The sequence below is a fragment of the Trachypithecus francoisi genome, unplaced genomic scaffold (assembly GCF_009764315.1).
Source record: "Trachypithecus francoisi isolate TF-2019V2 unplaced genomic scaffold, Tfra_2.0 Lachesis_group1, whole genome shotgun sequence".
Taxonomy (NCBI): domain Eukaryota; kingdom Metazoa; phylum Chordata; class Mammalia; order Primates; family Cercopithecidae; genus Trachypithecus; species Trachypithecus francoisi.
The window spans coordinates 87,788,088-87,807,934 of record NW_022681454.1 but is presented as its reverse complement, the minus strand read 5'-3'; the positions used below and the strand labels follow the sequence as shown (position 1 = coordinate 87,807,934).

The 19,847-nt window shown below is 39.8% G+C and overlaps 1 protein-coding gene across 3 annotated transcripts in view; it reads left to right on the top strand.

Moving 5' to 3' along the window:
* Positions 1-19,847, top strand: part of GPRIN3 (GPRIN family member 3) — a 70,212-nt gene that overhangs the window by 24,809 nt on the left and 25,556 nt on the right. Inside the window, exon 2 of one of the 3 annotated variants that reach the window (XR_004438047.1) lies at positions 4,950-6,208. The exons of the other annotated variants lie outside the window; for them this stretch is intronic. The gene's annotated coding sequence lies outside the window, so the exon portion shown is untranslated. Of the gene's footprint in view, positions 1-4,949; positions 6,209-19,847 lie in introns of those variants that run through there. 3 annotated transcript variants of the gene reach the window in all.

Below are 19,847 nucleotides of genomic sequence, written 5' to 3'. Positions count from 1 at the left end.
TATGTTTGTGCTACATAGGCCTGTTGTTTAGCTGCATGAGTTGAGTGAATAAGAAAAATAATTACTCTGAAGGCCTGGCTTTATACTTCATCTCATAGCCCTCAGTGAAGCAAGGGATTTTACAAACAAAACACTAAAGGCCTTGGCTATCTTTGTTAATATTAATAACAATTGGTCTTTTAGGCCCAAACATATGTGCATAATGTTCTTATCACTTTCAGAAAAACAGTCCTCCATTACCATCTGAGGGTAACATAATTGCATGTGTGGCAAGTCATCAAATTAGTGAATTCTTACACGTCCAGCTTATTATATCTTTATTAGGCAAATTTCCACAGATTTGTGAGGTCTTCAATGTAAACTCTGAGACTGTGATTCATAGTTCCCATGACAGCAAAGTGGGGACAGCTCACTGAGCCACCTCGGGCCACGAAGAGGTAGTTTTTACTGTGTAAAAATCCCATACTTCTGAGAAGTGATTTGTCAGACTGATATTCTACACCAGGGTTGTCCAGTCTTTTGGCTTCCCTGGGTCACATTGGAAGAAGAATTATCTTGGGCAACACATAAAACACACTAACACTAACAATAGCTGATCAACTAAAAAAAAAAGAAAATCACATAAAATTTCAAGAAAGTTTACAGATTTGTGTTGGGCTATGTTCAAAGCTGTCCTGGGCTGCATAAGAACAAGCTTGTTCTACACACTTTGGATCCTTCCTTTCCTAATGAGCCTTATAAACCTGTGAGTTTATCCCAATAATAGATGCACACTGCTGAAGCAGGTGACAGATTATAACCCCTTGAGGGTCAAGGTAACAAATCATGTTGGAAACATTCCTGACTCCCAGTATCTTATTGTTTACAAAGGATATTTCTGTTATTTAGATACTCATATGACATTGATTTTTGTTATAAACTACTATTCAAAGCAGTAAAATAAATTGGAAGCAAATAATTCATGATTTGAGATAGCATGAACATAATTTTCATCATTGCTAGTGAATATAATTAACTTCAGTAATAGAAACAGCTATTCTTTTATGTTACAGTAATTTTATTGGCAATGCATTACACTCATTGGCCTTACATGAGATTTTATTTTTCCTATTAACATGTCCACTCTACTTAATGATTTGTAATACTCCATTTGAATGAAATAAAAATGACACTTCTTTTGAGGCATGTTAACATTCACCAAACAGTAACTGTACTTCTTTGTCTTCTTGCCAGTGCCATGCAGGATACTGAGACTACCAGGTAGGCACCCACTCACTCTCTACAGTACTCTTACTAAAGAGACCAAAAACAAAATAAAAGCTGACAGCATAGCAATGCATTATAATAAAGATCTTCAGAATGCAATGAGACAACAGAGGAAAGACTTGTAAATAAGGGGGAATAGTTTAGGGATGGGAAAGTGCAAGGAAGGCTTCCCATAGAAGAAAATGCTGAGTCGTGTTGAGATTATTAGCAATGCAAGAAAGAGTAGGGAGGGTATTTTAGTTTCCTAGAGCTGTCATAACAAAATACCACAAACTGGATGGCTTAAAACAACAGAAATGTGTTCTGTCCTTGTTCTGTGGGCTAATGATCTGAGATCAAGGTGTCAGCAGGGTTAGTTCCTTCCAGTGGCTCTAAGGGATAATTTGTTCCATGTCTGATGTAGATTGGATCTGTGTCCCCGCCTAAATCTCATGTTGAAATGTAATCCCCAGTGTTGGAGATGCGGTCTGGTGGGAGGTGATTGGATCATGTGGGCAGATTTCTCTTGCATGGTTTAGTACCATCCTCTTAGTGCTGCCTTCACAACAATGAGTGACTTCTCTGTGAGAAGTGAGATCTGACTGTTTAAAACTATGTGGTGGCTGGGTGCGGTGGCCACACCTGTAATCCCAGCATTTTGGGAGACTGAAGTGGTCAGATCACGAGGTCAGGAGTTCAACACCAGTCTGGCCAACATGGTGATACCCAGTCTCTACTAACAATACAAAAATTAGCCAGGTATGGTGGTAGGCACCTGTAATCCCAGCTACTTGGGAGGCTGAGGCAGGGGAATCACTTGAACCCGGGAAGTGGAGGTTGCAGTGAGCCGAGTTCACACTATTGCACTCCAGCCTGGGTGACAAGAGTGAGACTCTGTCTCAAAAAAAATAAAAAACAAAAATAAAGGAACTATGTGGCACCTTGCTCTCTGTCTTGCTCCTATTCTGGCTATGTGATGTGCTCATCCCCGCCTTCACCTTCCAACATGATTGTAAGTTTCCTGAGGCCTCCCCAGAAACCTAGCAGATGCCAGCACCATGCTTCCCATAAAGCCTGAAGAACTGTGAGCCAACTCAACCTCTTTTCTTTTTTTTTTTTAATTTTTTTTTTTTATTATACATCAAGTTCTAGGGTACATGTGCATAATGTGCAGGTTTGTTACATATGTATACTTGTGCCATGTTGGTGTGCTGCACCCATCAACTCGTCAGCACCCATCAATTCATCATTTATATCAGATATAACTCCCAATGCAATCCCTCCCCCCTCCCCCCTCCCCATGATAGGCCCCAGTGTGTGATGTTCCCCTTCCCGAGTCCAAGTGATCTCATTGTTCAGTTCCCACCTATGAGTGAGAACACGCGGTGTTTGGTTTTCTGTTCCTGTGATAGTTTGCTAAGAATGATGGTTTCCAGCTGCATCCATGTCCCTACAAAGGACGCAAACTCATCCTTTTTTATGGCTGCATAGTATTCCATGGTGTGTATGTGCCACATTTTCTTAATCCAGTCTGTCACAGATGGACATTTGGGTTGATTCCAAGTCTTTGCTATTGTGAGTAGTGCCGCAATAAACATACGTGTGCATGTGTCTTTATAGCAGCATGATTTATAATCCTTTGGGTATATACCCAGTAGTGGGATGGCTGGGTCATATGGTACATCTAGTTCTAGATCCTTGAGGAATTGCCATACTGTTTCCCATAATGGTTGAACTAGTTTACAATCCCACCAACAGTGTAAAAGTGTTCCTATTTCTCCACATCCTCTCCAACACCTGTTGTTTCCTGACTTTTTAATGATTGCCATTCTAACTGGTGTGAGATGGTATCTCATTGTTCAACCTCTTTTCTTTATAAATTATCCAGTCTCAGCTATTCCTTTATAGCAATGCAGGAATAGCCTAATATAATGCCCCTCTTCTGACTTCTGATGGTTGCCAGCAATCCTTGGTATTTTTTGGTTAATAGATGCATCACTTCAATCTCTGTTGCAGTTTACATGGGACTTTCTTCCCTTCTTGCTTGTGTGTCTGTGTCTGTGTCTATGTCAAATTTCTTTCTTATAAGGACACCCGTCATGTTGGATTTAGGGCCCACCCTAACCCCGTATGACCTTGTCCTAACTTGATTATATCTACAAAAACCTATTTTCAAATAAAATCACGTTCACCCATTCTAGGTGGACCTGAATTTTAGGAGACAGTGTCCAACACAGTAGAGAGCATTCAAGAAACAGGAAGCAGCATGGAAGAAGGCAGAGAGGCTATGACATATTTGAGCAACCATTGATCCTTCCTTATGGTTGTATTAAAAGACTCTGGGGGACCTAACAAGAGGCATGAAGCTTAAGAGGCAACAGAAGCCTCATCTCACTTGTGTGCCAAACTCAAGAATTTGAACTTCATCTTGAAATATGTGGGTACCATAAAAGGATTTTAATTCTGGGACTTACATGATCATATTTGCATTTTAGAAAAATTTCTCTGGCAGCAATGTAGAGAATTGAAGAAGGTACAAATCGGAGGCAGAGAGATCACTTAAGAAGGCTTATTTCTGGCAAGAAATGATAGAGCCTACATTACATCAGTAGGAAGACTAGAGAGGAGGTGGGTAAATATAGGAGATACTACAAAGGAAGGGTCTATAAGACTTTGTGTTTAGTTGGATGTGAGGAATGAGAAGAGAGAGGCGAGAATGGCTTTGAAGTTTCTGGCTTGGATAGGAGAAGATGAAGATGACATTTGCTGAGATAATTAAGAAGGAAGAACATGCTTAGAGGTGAAAACGGATCAGTTTTGGACATACTTAATTTGAGATATCAATAGGACTTCTAAATGTGGAGTTGCTATTTTGGATATCGATAGGGAGCTCTGGCTGGAGATGAATTTTGAGATTTATGAACATGTAAGTAATTAGGTCCTCCAGGTTGAGTGTATAGAGTGAGAAGAACAGAAGGTCTGGAAAATGCCAACATTTAGGAAATGAACTGAGAAAAAAGAACTGAAGAATGGTGTTAAGGAGGAGACTTCTGTAGAGAAAAGAGGAAAACCAGGTAAAAGCCTAGCACAGATAAGGGCTTCCAGAGGACAGAGTGGTCAGAATATCAAGTGCTGCAGAGAAGGCAACAAAAATAAGGAGAGAAACATGTTCATTTGTTTTGGCAAAGTCCAGTGATTGGTGGCTTGCGCAAGGGCAGTTTCAGTGGAATGGAAGAAATGACGAAGAAACAACATGATAGTAGATTTTGGAGTGACTGTGCAAGAATTGGTGAGTTTGGGGGATTGTAGACTGTCTTTTTAAGAAGTCGAGTTGTGAGGAAAGCAGAGCTGCATAGAAGTCGGTAGCTACATGGGCCAGGAAAGACTTTTCCCTGACGATAGAGGCTTGAGCACCCTGTCATCCAACTGGGGTGGGAACACATGGACTCTATGGAGTGACCATGTTGGCGGGGCACGGGTGGTGAGACAGGAAAAAGTTGGGACATCTCTTCCAAATAAAGGAGTCTACTGAGGACACGTTTTAAAGGCAGTTGAGGAATGTCTCACACAGCTGTCATTGTAAGCTATTTGTTAATATGAAATAAAAATCTCCTTTCCTTCATGCTCCATGTAATGGGCAATGTTTTGCTGTCCAACCTCCCAAATTCATTGTTTTCTTTTTATAATCCTCCTGTCTTCTCTAGGGGAACCGGTTCTTCCCTCTGCGCTCAGCCTTTGGTGAAACTGCCAGTCAAGGTGCCCTGCCTTCTCCTCGTCAAGGCTGAATTGGGCCTCCCTCCCAGGACTTTGGATCTGGAGCCTTTAAATGGAATCAAGGGTTTGGGAGATGAGAGTGATTAAAGTTTCTTCTAGTGACAGGCCTCTACCATGACTTGGTTTCTACTGTCTTTGAACCTGCTTCCATAGGTTTCCCCTCAATTTTGTGACTGCCCCAGATCCTTGGACAAGATGTAGTGCCTAAAACTCTGGAGCTACACATCTTGGGTTCAGATCCATATTTAGCCATACCCTAACTGCACAACTTGGAGCAAGTTACTTAACTTCTATGTGCCTTGATTTCCTCATCTGTAAAGTGGGGCTAATAGCAGTACCTACTACACAGGCATTCATCTAGAAATTAATGAGTCCAGTGCTTAGAATGGTGCCTAATCAAAGAAAGTGCTATAGGTGCTGGTTATTGTTATTCTAATAAATTCTTCTTGTCTGTATGCTAGCCAGGATATTTTCTTCTGTGTGCTGCCAAAGAATCCTAATGGATGCCTCCTTTATTCCAAATTAGTAACATTTTATTGTACTGAACTTGAAAATGTAGACATAATTAATAATTTTATAGAAACTGATTATTTTTGACAATTTGGAAAAAGAAGGAGAATTTAAATATGTCATTATAGCTGTGGCAAATGAACGAAAGCTCTCATTTAAGAATCAGATAAAGGCAGTTAACGAGAGACACTAATGGCATGTTTTTACAGAATTTTGGAGAACAAAAATAAGAGAGAGATTTTTGAAAAATTTTTGAAATATGGTAGCTCATTAGCTGTTCATAGAAATGAGACAGATAATGATCGATCCTTTCTTTAAGTTCAGAACACAGTAGAAAATACAGTGAACTGGAAATCTGATTTAGAACACATGTCACTCATGTCCCCGAGAAGTTCATTTTTCTCACTGAGCCTCACTTTCCTCACTCAGAAAATGCCAACTTCTGTCTGACACTGAGTTTCAGGGTAGTCGGTTACATAGCAATATTGCAACAATAGCTAACTGATACATGGGGTTATAAAGCGGTGGGATTAGGCGAGAACACCCAGAGAAAATAGAGGGTAGTGAAAAACACCAAGGAACAGATCTAGCTGAGGAGCAGGAACTACCCAAGATGAACCAGGCAGAAAGACAGAAGAAAACAGATAGGCTGTGTGGGTCATGGAGGCCAACAGAAGCGCATATTTCTTTTTTTTTTTTTTGAGACGGAGTCTTGCTCTGTCGCCGGCGCTGGAGTGCAGTGGCCGGATCTCAGCTCACTGCAAGCTCCGCCTCCCGGGTTCACGCCATTCTCCTGCCTCAGCCTCCCGAGTAGCTGGGACTACAGACGCCCGCCACCTCGCCCGGCTAGTTTTTTGTATTTTTTTTTTTAGTAGAGACGGGGTTTCACCATGTTAGCCAGGATGGTCTCGATCTCCTGACCTCGTGATCCGCCCGTCTCGGCCTCCCAAAGTGCTGGGATTACAGGCTTGAGCCACCGCGCCCGGCCAGAAGCGCATATTTCAAAGAAGAAACATGCACATGTTGCTAAGAGGTCAACTAAGATGAGGGCAGAAAGTCCTTTGCATCCCTCCACATGAAGGTCATCAGTGACCATAGCGTGAAACTAGATGGACTCCAGTGATGAAGGCTGGACTTTCTGAGTGAAACAATGGGCAAGTGGTGACAAGACAGTGAGCCCAGAAGGCTCAGACACCCAAAGGCAGAGGATGAAAAAGGAGTTTGGAATTACTAAGATGTTCATGTCAGGTGACTCAGCAGTCAGCTGACAGGGCAGACATGGCAGTCTCCTTGTTGCAGACAAGCAGCCTGAAGGTCAGCATTGTCCACTGACCCTATAAGGTCCTGTGACAAAAGAGGCAAAGCTAAGCTGTAGACCTGGTGGGTGGAATGAGGGTCAGCAGCCAGGGATAGTGAATAGGAAACATTCCGTCCTGCTTTCCCTGGAGGTCCTGGTCCCTTCCCTGGCATGCCCAGTCTGTGGACTGCAGACCTCTCCTTGGGGATGGACCTTCTGCTCCTACACGTCACTCATGCCTCCCACCTGGACAAATTCTGTCGGTTTTCTTGTGAATTTAGCCCACAAATGAAGGGAATACTGGCCACTGTGGTTACCATTTGGGCCTGGATCTAAACTATTTTGAGCAGTCAGTCATGACCCCAAAAGCTACTACAATGGAAAATAGATTGTTCTAAGGCCACAGCACCCTCCAACTAGGAGAAAAATTCTTTGTTTGTACTGAAGACTCCTCCCAAGATGTGTATGAGAAGCTCGTGTATCAGAATAAATAGTTGAAAAGTTAAAAAAGACATTAAAAATTATCTTTTTAATGTAAATTATTATACATAGGTCCACCTAAACCAGCATATTTGACACATATCTTTATGAGCTTTCATTTCATAGGACACATCCTCCTCCCACCCCCATATAGGAATATTAATTATGCGTTCTAACTAGAGCTGCAGGAGCTCATCTCATCCTGCTAGATTCTCAGCAGGTGAAGCACCACCCAGCCAACATGCCCCCTCCACAAATGAGAGTAGGAGAAACGATGCCATCAACTTTGAACTCCCATCATGGGGTAATAGGAAAGTGGCTGGGAAACACTGTACTGTGCTAATAGGCCTGACAAGAATAATAGTCTCTGACTTCTTCCTTCATTTCTTAATGGTTTGCAATGCACTCACATTATCTTCTTCTTTTACTTTTCAAGGCTTTCAGGTGAGGGGAGGCTATATGTCTCACGTGTAACAGATTACCTGTATTTTCTGCAGAGGAACACTAGAGAGATAGCTAGTTTTTAAAAAGAAATTGCTGATGGTGTCTTTTTCAACTAGTCTGTCTGTGCATATAAATGATAAGCAAAATTCAAAATCTAGGTGATAATTGAAGTGACTAGTGCAGTACTAACTAATAAAAGGGGTCTGTAATTATGAAAGATTCCATTAAAAGATGAATTAGAATATCATCAGCAAGAACTATAATAATCTTACTAAAGTAAATATTTTAAAGACACCTAAAGAGCAGTGCCTAGACAAGTTGCAGAATAAATAAGAAGAGAAGTAAAAATTATATAAAATAAAATCATACATGTTATCTGGTGCATAGTAGGTACTCAATAAGTATCTGTTAAAGAATGGCCGGTCTATTCAAAATTCACTGTTATCATCAAAAAATACTGTATATTATTTGCTGTGTGGCAAGGGACAAGATGGGCTCTGGGCTCAGAGAAAAGTACTGCTGTTTATCCCAATTCTACTAATTATAGCAAGAATTTCTTGGAATTCAGTTCTCTTGAGGCAGGTAAAACTCGCAGAACCTTTCCTTGAAATTAAATCGGCCTGGCCTAGGTTAATTGTAGACATTATTCATTATGGAACTGGGAGCTCCACATAAAACTGGCCCCCGTTAAGGTGAGTTAGGCAGATTGGAGTTTTTTCTTTGCGAAATGTGTTGGCAAATATTAACCCATCTGATCAGTATCCCAGATTGCATTACCATGACGGCATTACAGTTCGTCATTGCTGGTGACGTGGACAAGGTGGCAAACAAAGGTCTACTTCATTAAAGGAAGGAAAAAATAACAACTGAGTCAAAGGTTACACAACCATTTCTTGAGCAGCTCTGTGCAGGGCTGGTAGGAAATGGGTGAGAGGAGGAAGGAGAGCTGCATTGTGCTCCTCCAAGAGTGGATGCAATTATTATCTTGTTAGCCAGGGCACCGAACTGCCACAGCAGATCTTACCCAACTGTCTGGGAGTCTGTTCTGAAGAAAGAAGAGGAAAACTATCCTTTTGTCTTTTATGTCTGTTTTGATTCTCTTTTTCTACTGATTCCAAGATACCCACATAACCTAAGGTCAAGGAATGTGCTAACTCAATCCAGCATTGACTGGCTGCTGGCTCTCGGCAGGGTACTATTATTTTAACATCGATTAGAGTATCTTGACTAGCAAAATATAGACATTATTGGTAAAAATTTCAAATTAGATATGCAGCTTTTGTTCTATTACCCAAATCACAGGGCCAAACCTGTCTTGCAATTGAGCCTTCTTTGCAAACAAAGTCATTGCTTTACTCTTAGGGTAATTGCTTCCCACCCATACCCTATGTATGGGCTCACATACCATACACTGTGCACATGCGTGCGCTTGCACACACACACACACACACACACACACACACACACAGAGTTACTTGGTCCATTACTGGAAAATATAGAAGCTACCAGAACACTGTGCTTGCCAAAGAGGCTGAAGCTCTTCTGGCCACATCCACAGCTCCTATCCCCATCCTGCCTCAGTGTTCATATTTGGTGCCAAACACCAGTCATCCACGCCTCCTCATTTACCTCATTTACCTGTCAGTAATGAGTCTTTTCCAGAGTAGGACAGCAGCTACCTGTTGTCATTCCTCTACCTCAGTGCCAATCTTATTAGCTCTGAAAGATTTTCAGGAAGGCAGGCAACACTGGAAAGACAAGGGGTTGGGAGAGAATTGCTGACAAATGCAGTCGTTTCTACCCTTTCCCACCCACAGCATCATCCCAGAAGGCCCAATCTCTGCCTCATCCTACAAGTTCCTGAAACTTGTAATTTTTTTAAAGCCTTCCAGATCATTCTGCTGCACAACTAAGTTTGGGATCCACAATCTAGGCCAACCTTCTCATTTTCCAGATGAAGATACTAAGGCTCCAAAAACATCAAGTCTGTGTCTTCTGAATAACAGTGTTTTCCCCATTGCCCTGTGCTGCCTTGCTGCAAGTTTTCTTTTGGACATGCCTTCAGGGACACTGTGAAAATCAAGATGATTGCTATCAAATAATTACCTTTTTGTCCAGTCAGTGCAAATATCAACATAGTCAAAAAGGCAAGTAACTTTTAGTACAATTATGAAAGAAATTTTGACCTCACAAACCCCCCGAAAAGAGACCCTGGAACCCCAGAAAAGCCCAGGAACTGTACTTTGAGAACTTCCAAGTAGATAATCAGCTTCCTTGCTGTTATCCTACACCTTAGTAAGGATAGCAGCAACAGGCAAAAATAAACGTGTTTCATCTCAACAAGCACAATTAAACACAAACATACTTCACCTTGACAACAGCACAGTTAAGTAGCACTTCGGGGTTATTTTGTCTTCTATCACCAATCGTTTATTTGGTGTGTTGCTGTATGTGTTAGATTCTTTGTCATGAGAAAAATGACACCACTCATCGGGCAGAATCTTTGTCTTAGTCAAGCCCTCTTCCCCCATTTGTCTCATCCTCTCATTGTCTGCCTTTCCCACTCTGGAATTATCATTTGTTTAGACATCTGCCTTTCTGACTTCATAATACGCTTCCTGAGGGCAGAGTCTATGTTTACTCATGTCGTATCCTCAGTGCTCTTAGTATACAATTGCTTAATTAATTGGACTAAATTAAACTGACATTGGATATAACAGTGAAGATGATCTACCATATGGAAGGAGGGACACATACCATAACATATTAAGTCATGGGTGTTTTACACACAGGTCATTTCTAGGGGGTTCGTGAGGTCATATCACAGAGATTTGCTTGCTGGAATAGAGCGCCTGTGAAAAAAGTGTTTCTGTAATCATGAGGCATGTTTTTGTTTGTTTGTTTGCTTATTTGTTTTTTGAGATGGAGTGTCACTCTGTCGCCCAAGCTAGAGTGCAGTGGCCGGATCTCGGCTCACTGCAACCCCTGCCTCCCTGGTTCAAGCAATTCCCTGCCTCAGCCTCCCGAGTAGCTGGGATTACAGGTGCCCACCACCACGCCCAGCTAATTTTTGTATTTTTAGTAGGAACAGGGTTTCACCATCTTGGCCAGGTCTTGAACTGGTATTGAACTCCTGACTTCGTGATCCACCTGCCTTGGCCTCCCAAAGTGCTGGGATTATAGGTGTGAGCCACCATGCCCGAACCAGGCACATTTTTTAACATTAGTATATGTTCTAGCAATTACCGAGGCAGGAATGGTGAGATTGTGTTGCCATACATATATTTGACTCCAGATTAACTACTTTTTGCAGCTTGTTGAAATTCTATATCAATTAATGTTATGTTCTAAATCGATGTAATATTCTGCTTTGTCATGAATATGACCTTCAGGAGATGTAAACCCCAATTTGTAGATTTAAGCTCCAATTTTTAGTGGTGATTGGATTCAAGTTATAACTGAGGTTATCAATTAACTGGAATTTGGGATTGGGAACAAATTTACTAAATTTTCAGATGGCATAAACTTAGTGAGATTGCCGTGTAATGTATTTACTGAATGTTTCTTAAATTAAGAAAAATAAATGATCTACAAAAAAAAATGTGGCTCACTCCTTCTTTCTTGTTTTCAACACTTCTAAAGCTCTTTGTGCCAGTTTCTGTGATAGCAGAGAGCCCAAGCTGAACACATGGTTGCCTACTTGGATGGAGCTCTGAATTAAGCTTGCCATTTTCAATCTGTGGGTCACTTTGGATGTCAATTTGGAGAGTTTCAGTGAGCATTTTAAAATGGAATAGAATTGAGTAGAAAATATGAGAAGGTAAGTGTTGTTTTATTAACACTGGATTTTGGTAAAATAGGTAGGTGGTTGAATATGAATGTGTGTACTGAGTTGTTATATCATTTTTTTTTACACTGGATGGTGTCAGAAAAGCATGAAATCCACTGGTATAGCTGATTAACGGAGAAAGTTTGTGATAGCCTAAATATTCCATTAAAGCAAAAGTTCTACTAATCACAGTCATTTTAAAACAATCAGAAACATACCATCAGAAAAGTACCAAACAAATTCAGGGGAAATGGAAGTTTGAGTTAAACGCTCAAAGAGTAATGGAGAATGTCAAAAGAAATTTCATTTTCATAAATTCTAAACTGATAAATGCAGTGATCATCGTGATTGCCACTCTGGTATGACTGATCATGAATCTTCAAAAGGAAATTGCTTATGGAGTCAGCAGAGATGTATGTGATATGGTAGGCATGATCCCACTCAGTACCCAACACCAGCAATCGCCATTTTGTGAGTCCATTGCCTTCCTCTTTCCACTCATTTCCTGCAGTCTTTTTCTAGAAACCCAACTTTTACAGCCTTCCCACTAAGATCCAGGCCCCGTCTCCAGGTTCTTGTTTCCTCCACCACCCTTCAAAACCCGTTAGTCTGTCTTAGTTCTTTCAGGCTGCTGTAACAGAATACCACAGACTGCACAGCTTACAAACAGCAGAAATTTATTTCTGGAGGCTGGAAAGTCCAAGGTCAAGGTGCCAGCAGTCAGGGTCTCGAGAAGGCTCCCTTTCTGGTTCATTGACAGCTGTCTTGTTGCTGCATCCTCACATGGTGGAAGGAGGTTTCTGAGGTCTCTTTTACAAAAGCAATAATCTGAGAACTCATTAGGTCCCTGACCTCGTGACCTAATCACTTCCCAAAGGCCCCACCTCCAAATAACCATCACATTGGGTTTGAGGTTTCAACATGACTTGTGGGGAGACACAAATATTCAGTCTGTAATAGAGAGCAAGTTCCGATCATTCTGGCTTCAAAACATGTATTGCACTCTTGTCTTTCTGTCTTTACTGCCCTTCTCATTGCTTGTCCAGGGACTATTGTTTTAACCACTTGTCCATCTCCTTTACTCCACTATCCCCAATACAGCCAGCCCTCCCTATCCATGAATTTCACATCCATGGATTCCTCCAACCATGGATCAAAACTATTACTCAAAAAATAAAAATAAAAAATAGCAATACAACAATAAAAATACAAGTTTTTAAAATACCATATAACAACTCTTTACATAGCATTTACATTGTATTTGGTATTATAAGTAATATAGAAAAAATGTAAAATACATGGAAGGATGTATGTAGGTTATATGCAAATACTATGTTTTGTTTAATGGGCTTGAGCATCCGTGGATTTTGGTGTCCGAAGGGGGTCCTGGATGATGGTATGTCTGTACCATGCACTGTCAATGGGTCTTTGATCCTGCCATTCCTATCATAGTACCACGTCAATAAGCTTACAGAGAATGCAGGCTCTAAAGTGAGTAGTATTTCTTACTAGCTATTTGACTTTGGGCAAGTTGGTAAAATTTTCTGAGCTTCAGTTTCATTGACTATAAAATATAAGTTAAATGAGTTCTACCTCCTAGGATTATTGTGAAGTTTCAATAAAGATAATGCTTATGAAATCTTTAGAACATAAAAGCACCTAGAGCATAGTAACTGTTCAACAAAATATGTTCCCACATCATAATATATTGCTAACCTCTAGGATGGGGTGTATACTCTTCAGGCCACTGATCAGCTTCCCATAGTCTGACACATTGTATTCAAAACACTAGTCAGATCCTTCCGCTTCACAGCCTGACCATGGTACCTATCCCTCAGCATTGTAGCCTTTGACATGTTTGTCTTCTCTTTCAGTCGCCACTTACGCAATGCATATTTATTCTTTTAGGCTGCACCAAGCTCCAGTTTCTGCATAGCACTTTTTGTTTTCTGTCATTCACTTGGCCCTTAGCAATATGTCTGATTAGTTATTGTTTCCCCTATGTGTATCTTGATGCATGAAATTTATAGCAAACCAGCCTTGGCAACCTGGTGAAACCTCCTCTCTTCAAATATGAAAAAAATTAGCCAGGTGCAGTGATGTGCCCCTAAATTACCAGAGAGGTATACATTTGTGTGACAACTTTGATAAGTTACTTGATTTCAGTTAACTCACTTTTGTTTTTTTGACTTTTTTGTTTGTTTGTTTGTTTGTTTGCTTGTTTTGGCATAAAAGAGAATTGAAGAGAGACTGACTTCACCAGATTTTTTATACAGACCTTACAAGTCATGAACATTAACCTTATAAGGTTAATGAAGATCTACCATCTTTATTTCTGAGAAGCTGTGGCACCACTAGACAAAGGGAAGCCTTTTTATCTTTATTTCTTCTGTTCCTTTTGCCCTTTTTATGGTGAATAAATTCATCATATCTCTCTTGTCACTTTCTTTATATTTTTTAATGTCACCATGTATTCTGTTTTGGTAACTTTAAAATGGTAATGAATTGACAAATCATGCTAAATATTTTCTCCTTAAATGAGAATTAAAGATACTCAAGCTAAGAGAATTAATACTCAAGATTTGCATATTATTCATTGAGTAAATTAATCCAACAGTTGAAAACATTATTTTAAGTTAAAAGGGCATTTATTCTCTTAGTTCCTCAAATATTTGATATAAAGCTTAGTGTAATGGAACCTTACTGTTACAGGAAAATATTCCAGTCTTTCCATAAACATTTCTGAGCACCAGTTATGTGCTCAAACCACACAGCAAGATATTGGATTACTTTGTAGCACCTAATCATCTTTCTTGAAGATGAAATGGAAATTCCTATTGCACAATCCTCACTTTTTTTCAACAGTTGACCAGGCTTGAAGAACCATATTTTGTCTTGTATAGGAGAATATGTTTCTAAATCATGGTATCTTAACCTTAATCCAAGCAAAACATCAGTTAGATATAATCATCTCTTGTATCTTGCCTGCTCTAGTGAACAATTTCTGTAATAAATTTCACAGTTGAAGGATTAAGCCTTAGAAATGATTCATTATGAAAAGAGTGAGTACAAAATACACTAGCCTTTTGGAGGAGGTAGGAGAAAGACTGTGCAGATGGGGCTTGTAGAGGGGGCGGTGTGGACGTTGTAACACAGATCTAGTTCTGAAAAGATACCCTGAAAGAGAAGTTTAGTATTATACTACCATGGTGATTTGCTATCTCCTTCATAATTGCTTCCCACATTCAGCAGGCTAGCCTGCTGAAGAAATTCATTATTGCTCAATTTAAGTATTCATCTAATTTGTAAAGGAAACCCAGCAGGACCATTCTAACAGGAAGAATGAGAAGCAGGAACAACGGTCATCTTTGAAAAACATTATTTGTACCAGAGTATCAAACATTGTTTAAAAAATCAGAGGAAATTTTTTCCTCGAGGTACCAATGACCAACCTAGAAATATTTGGAGATCCCTTCTGCAAGGGAATAAATTTGCCATCCCACCTTTCATGAACTTTCATAGCCATGCATATCAATCATACCTCAAACACATGAGCTTCTCCTTTTTCTCCTTCCAGCTGATATTCTTAAAGTTTACCTTAAGAGTCATTCAAGGGTTATGTAATACTTCACTATTTTTCTCGCTTTCATAGCCAGTTCCTCAAGAGAGATATAAATATTTAGCAACTGTCTTTCTGGGGGAAAAGTGCCTGAATTTAGAGGGTTTGCCAATTTCTGGGGTGTGAATATTCCCACAGTGGCCCAGTTTCAGGCTACCTACAAGATGTCACTGATCATGGCGTTGGGAAGAGATGAACACAACCAGCTCTGTGAGCCAGCTCCACCACACAGTTGGTTGTGGGCCTGCTATTCCCATCTTTCCACACTTGTATACTTTAGCAGTGGCTTCGGAATTTTTACATAAAAGGGAATTTCAGGATCAACTCAGTTGGAAGGGGAGGCTTCATAGGAAGTACACTGCTTTTATTGGATTATACATTTATTTGAAGTGAGTTGTGGGGGGATTCGGGAGGGGTAGCAGAGCTGCCCAGCCTGTGCTCTTTGCCTACCCTTGGCATAGCTACTCATAGACGTCTTCTAGTCTAGCCTTGTTCCCTGAGCTTGAACCATCTTTGCAATCTCTCCAGCATTCTCCTAATCACTCTGCTTTGAAATCTTAGAATCATCCCTGATTCTTTTTCTAGCCTTGCTTCCTACATTCCACCAGTCATTAAATGCTGCCAATGCCACTTCTGTAATAATTTCTATATCTCTTCTCTATGTATTCTTACTAACAACACTGATGGATTCTTTCCTATCTCTTGTATGGAAATAGCCTCATGGTTGATATCTCTACCTGTGTACTTTCCCCTGCTAATCAGTGCAACTTTAAATCTGCTTCCTTTGTAAGTTTTCTAATTGTTTCACTGGTCTGTTGGAAAACCTCTAGTAGCTTCTTATTGCCCACCACAAAAGCCCAAACTTGTTGAGGCTATTAAGGCTTTCCAATTTTACTCAATCTAAGATGTTTGTTATCTCCCAGTAATAGCCACTTTTGTGTAACTACATCCCAGTATTATGGTTTTACAAATATCACCCAATCTGATAAGTCAGGCACATCTAGGTGTATGCTAGATGATAAATGTTTCTAATGATACCTCTGCTTATGAATATACTATGCTGAAGCTTTCAGGACAACCCACCCTTTCCTGAATAAGTGGAATATTCCTCTAACATCTGCACCTTTCTTTGTGTAGGTTTCTCTGATGTTCTCCCTCCTGTACAGTTGAAATCTTCCCTATTCAAAGTCCAACTCAAATGCATGTAGTACTTATAGACATTAATAACAAAAGAAGAAAAAATAGATCCTAAAATCAGAAGTAAAACAGACTGTGGCATCTATATGGCTTACACCAGAAGCCAGAGATGGACTGGGGCCCAGACAGGAAAGAATGTTAAGGACCAATGAGGAGCAGTGAAAAGCAACTCCTAGAAAAGGCATTTTAATGCTGTTAAACCAGGGGCATCATGTGCCTCCATTGTCAGGGTGACAGTGAACCTTCTAAAGCTGGCAGGTCTAATCCCAGATTTCTTCCCAGATATCTAGTAGAGCCTAATTATATACTTGATACCTGTGTGTAGAACTGGTTTAAACAAAGTAAGAACGGGTGTAATACTGGAAAACCCAGAGAGTGTGTTGAGATAAAACAAGATTCAAAAGTGCAATTGCAGAGAGGAACGCCCTTCTCAATTTTGCACCATGAATATTCTTAGCGGTGGTTAACTTGGAAGATTTAACAAGGGTTGTAAAATGGGAAACCTCTTGGCTATGGGGTTCAACTTGGTAGGAATCTTGTTTTCCCAGTCTTACCCTTCTTTACATTTTGCTACATTTTACACAGTTGAAATAAGACTATGTTTCCAGAGTTTTTCAAATACAAAAGAATAGTTTTAAAAGTCACCCATAACCCCACCATATGGTAACCAACTGACATTTAGTCTACTTCCTTCCAATATTTTTTCTACGTATATATTTCTCTACGTGTTATGTTAGATATAAATTTCTTGCAGCCTGTAGCATCACAATTTATTGATATACTTTATCAAAAATTAGTAAAAATGAAGAATTATAAAAATGATACATATATTCCTAAGGTTTTTCTTTCAACTTAAAACACTTGAATTTGTATCATTCACTAACGATTTAGTGAGTTTATATCATTCACTAAGCATTTATAAGGCCAGATGTCTTCTTCAAGAATGGATCCATTGGTTGGAGTTTTGGTTCATCTTTCTTACAGAAACTCACTATGGAACGTCAGTATTTTTCTGCTTCCATTTTGTTACAATGGAGAGAGGCAATCATAATTAAGAGTAAGAATGTTAGGTGTTCACAACGATTTTCCTATCTTTTACAGCTGTCTCACTCACCCTTAATTCAATAGCAACTTGGTTTTAGCAGCCCACCTTTGTCAAGTTTTCCCAAACCATTCAACTTCATTTCAAAGGAACAAGCACACTTTTTGAACCCATACTTCATCCTCTTTATATAATATAATTATAGTCAAATTATGTGGTGACAAGAACAAGAGTAAGTGGCATGCATAAGTTTATGAAGAGCCACTTACTCTTGGTCTCATGCAATATCGGTGACAGGTGCTGGGCCAGCCTGCCAGAGAGAGGTCCACCAGCTACCACGATTCCTTGAGTCATGGCCTCCTCAGGAAGTCCTACCTTGGGAACAGAAAGCTTGTCTGTCTGTTAGGGGCAGGTTATTGAGAAAGTTTCTTCTGTACAACCCTGTAATGAACTTGATTGTTCATAAACCCTAACCAATTATTTCGTTAACTATCTTAAATTCAATTCCAAGGGGTAGAATTACTGGCTCAAAGGGTATAAATATTGGTAATAGTCTTAATCCGTTGGTTAATTTGTGTTCCTATAAGCAGTACTGAGAACACTTCACTCCACCCTTACAACAACTGAACATTATTCTTAATCTTTGACATTAAATATACAAAAATACAGAGCTTTGTGTTAATTTACCTGAGTATGGTATTACATAACATGGTGGAGCTCACCCATGGGTGCATTTCAACTTCTCCTAAGAAGTGGCTTAAAAATTGTCATATCTTATCATTTCAGTTACAAACTATATTACATTGTAACAAAGTAAGTAAGGAAAAACAGCATATTGATTCTGTTATAAAATATTGGCAAATAAATTCTATTAGGCCTATGCCAAATAAAAAGGAGGGGCAAGGGAAGAAGGGAAAAAAGGAAGGAAGGAAGGGTGGAAGGAAGGAAGGAAGGAAAAGGCAGGCAAGCCCAATAATTCATGGTATAGTATAATAAATAAGCATCAGTTGAAATTTTATTGGAAGGGAAACAGTATTTTAATGTTTAGCTTTGTTCTAAAGCATAGTAGTCTGCAAGGTCAACATATGTTCCTAGCCACTGCTACCCTAATGAACTCATCACAAAGTTTTCAGTGTTCCAGAAAACGTCCAAGGAGCAAATATAGTTGTAATAAGTATTCCCTAGGTTAGAAAGACAAATTTGAAAGAATATTATTTAATTTGGGGTATTTTTCTGTAAATGTATTTATTATTACATTTTCCAAAGTATTTTAATCAAAAAGGGGTATTGTAATCAGTTGCTTACAAGTCCCCAAATAAGATGTACGCTATCTACAAATAGAATTAGAAAGTTCCTGTCTCCATAGCAGATGACTTTAGAGGAATAGAATTTATTATCTAAATTAGCCCCCCAAAACACTGATCTATATCCCTTTATATTAAAACCATATCTTAAGTGAAAATTGAGAGTAGTGTAAGAATACTTATGGTGGCAGTATTGCTTAGTGTTTGAACTATAATTATCCCCAAAACACCCAGAATGTATGATTACCTCACCTATATATGTCCTCAGAGAAAAATCTATCTTTGAGTACAATTAGTAAAAGCTAACTGAAAACCATAAAAACTGTAGCGTACTACAAATGCAGGCTAAAACACAAAAGGCAGTATTTATTCATTTAACAAGTGTTTGCTGAGAGCTTATCATGGGCTGTTCCCTCATCTAGGCACTTAGGGTATCAATGAGCAAAAAAGGATGAAATCTTGCCCCCTTGAAGCCTGCATTCCAGCAGGGGAAGATATTTCACATATAATATTCACAATAAATGGGTAAATGTTTTGGTATTTTAGGTGATTAATGTTATGGAAAAAAATAATAAGTTCAGCTGGGCTTCAGACGTGGCAGAGAGTGGAAGTCAGTGGACTTGCAGTTTGAAATAGTTTGGTCTGCAGGAACCTCTTTGCAAATGGACGCATGCGCAAAGCCCTGCATAATCCTTCCACCTTGTGTCTCTAATCTTGCCCCTTATTCGTTCCTCACCTGGTTGGCTCCAGCTGCCATTCTGAACTCCTCACTCTCCCTCATGAGCCCCTGCACAGGGCCTTTGCACTAGCTGCACCCTCTGCCTAGAACTCTGTTTCCCAAGCATGCACGGAAGAGAAGGCAGCCAAAAAATAACCAAGTATAAGGCTTAGTTTGTTTGTGTTGTTGTAAAGGAATACCTGAGGCTAGGTAACTTATAAAGAAAAGAGGTTTATTTCACTCACAGTTCTACAGGTTGCACAAAAAGCCTGGCACCAGTATCTGCTTCTGGAGAAGGCTTCAGGCTGCTTGCACTCATGGTAGAAGGCAAGAGGGAGCCAGTGTGTGTGGAGATGACATGGGGATAGAGGAAGGAAAAAGAGGGACA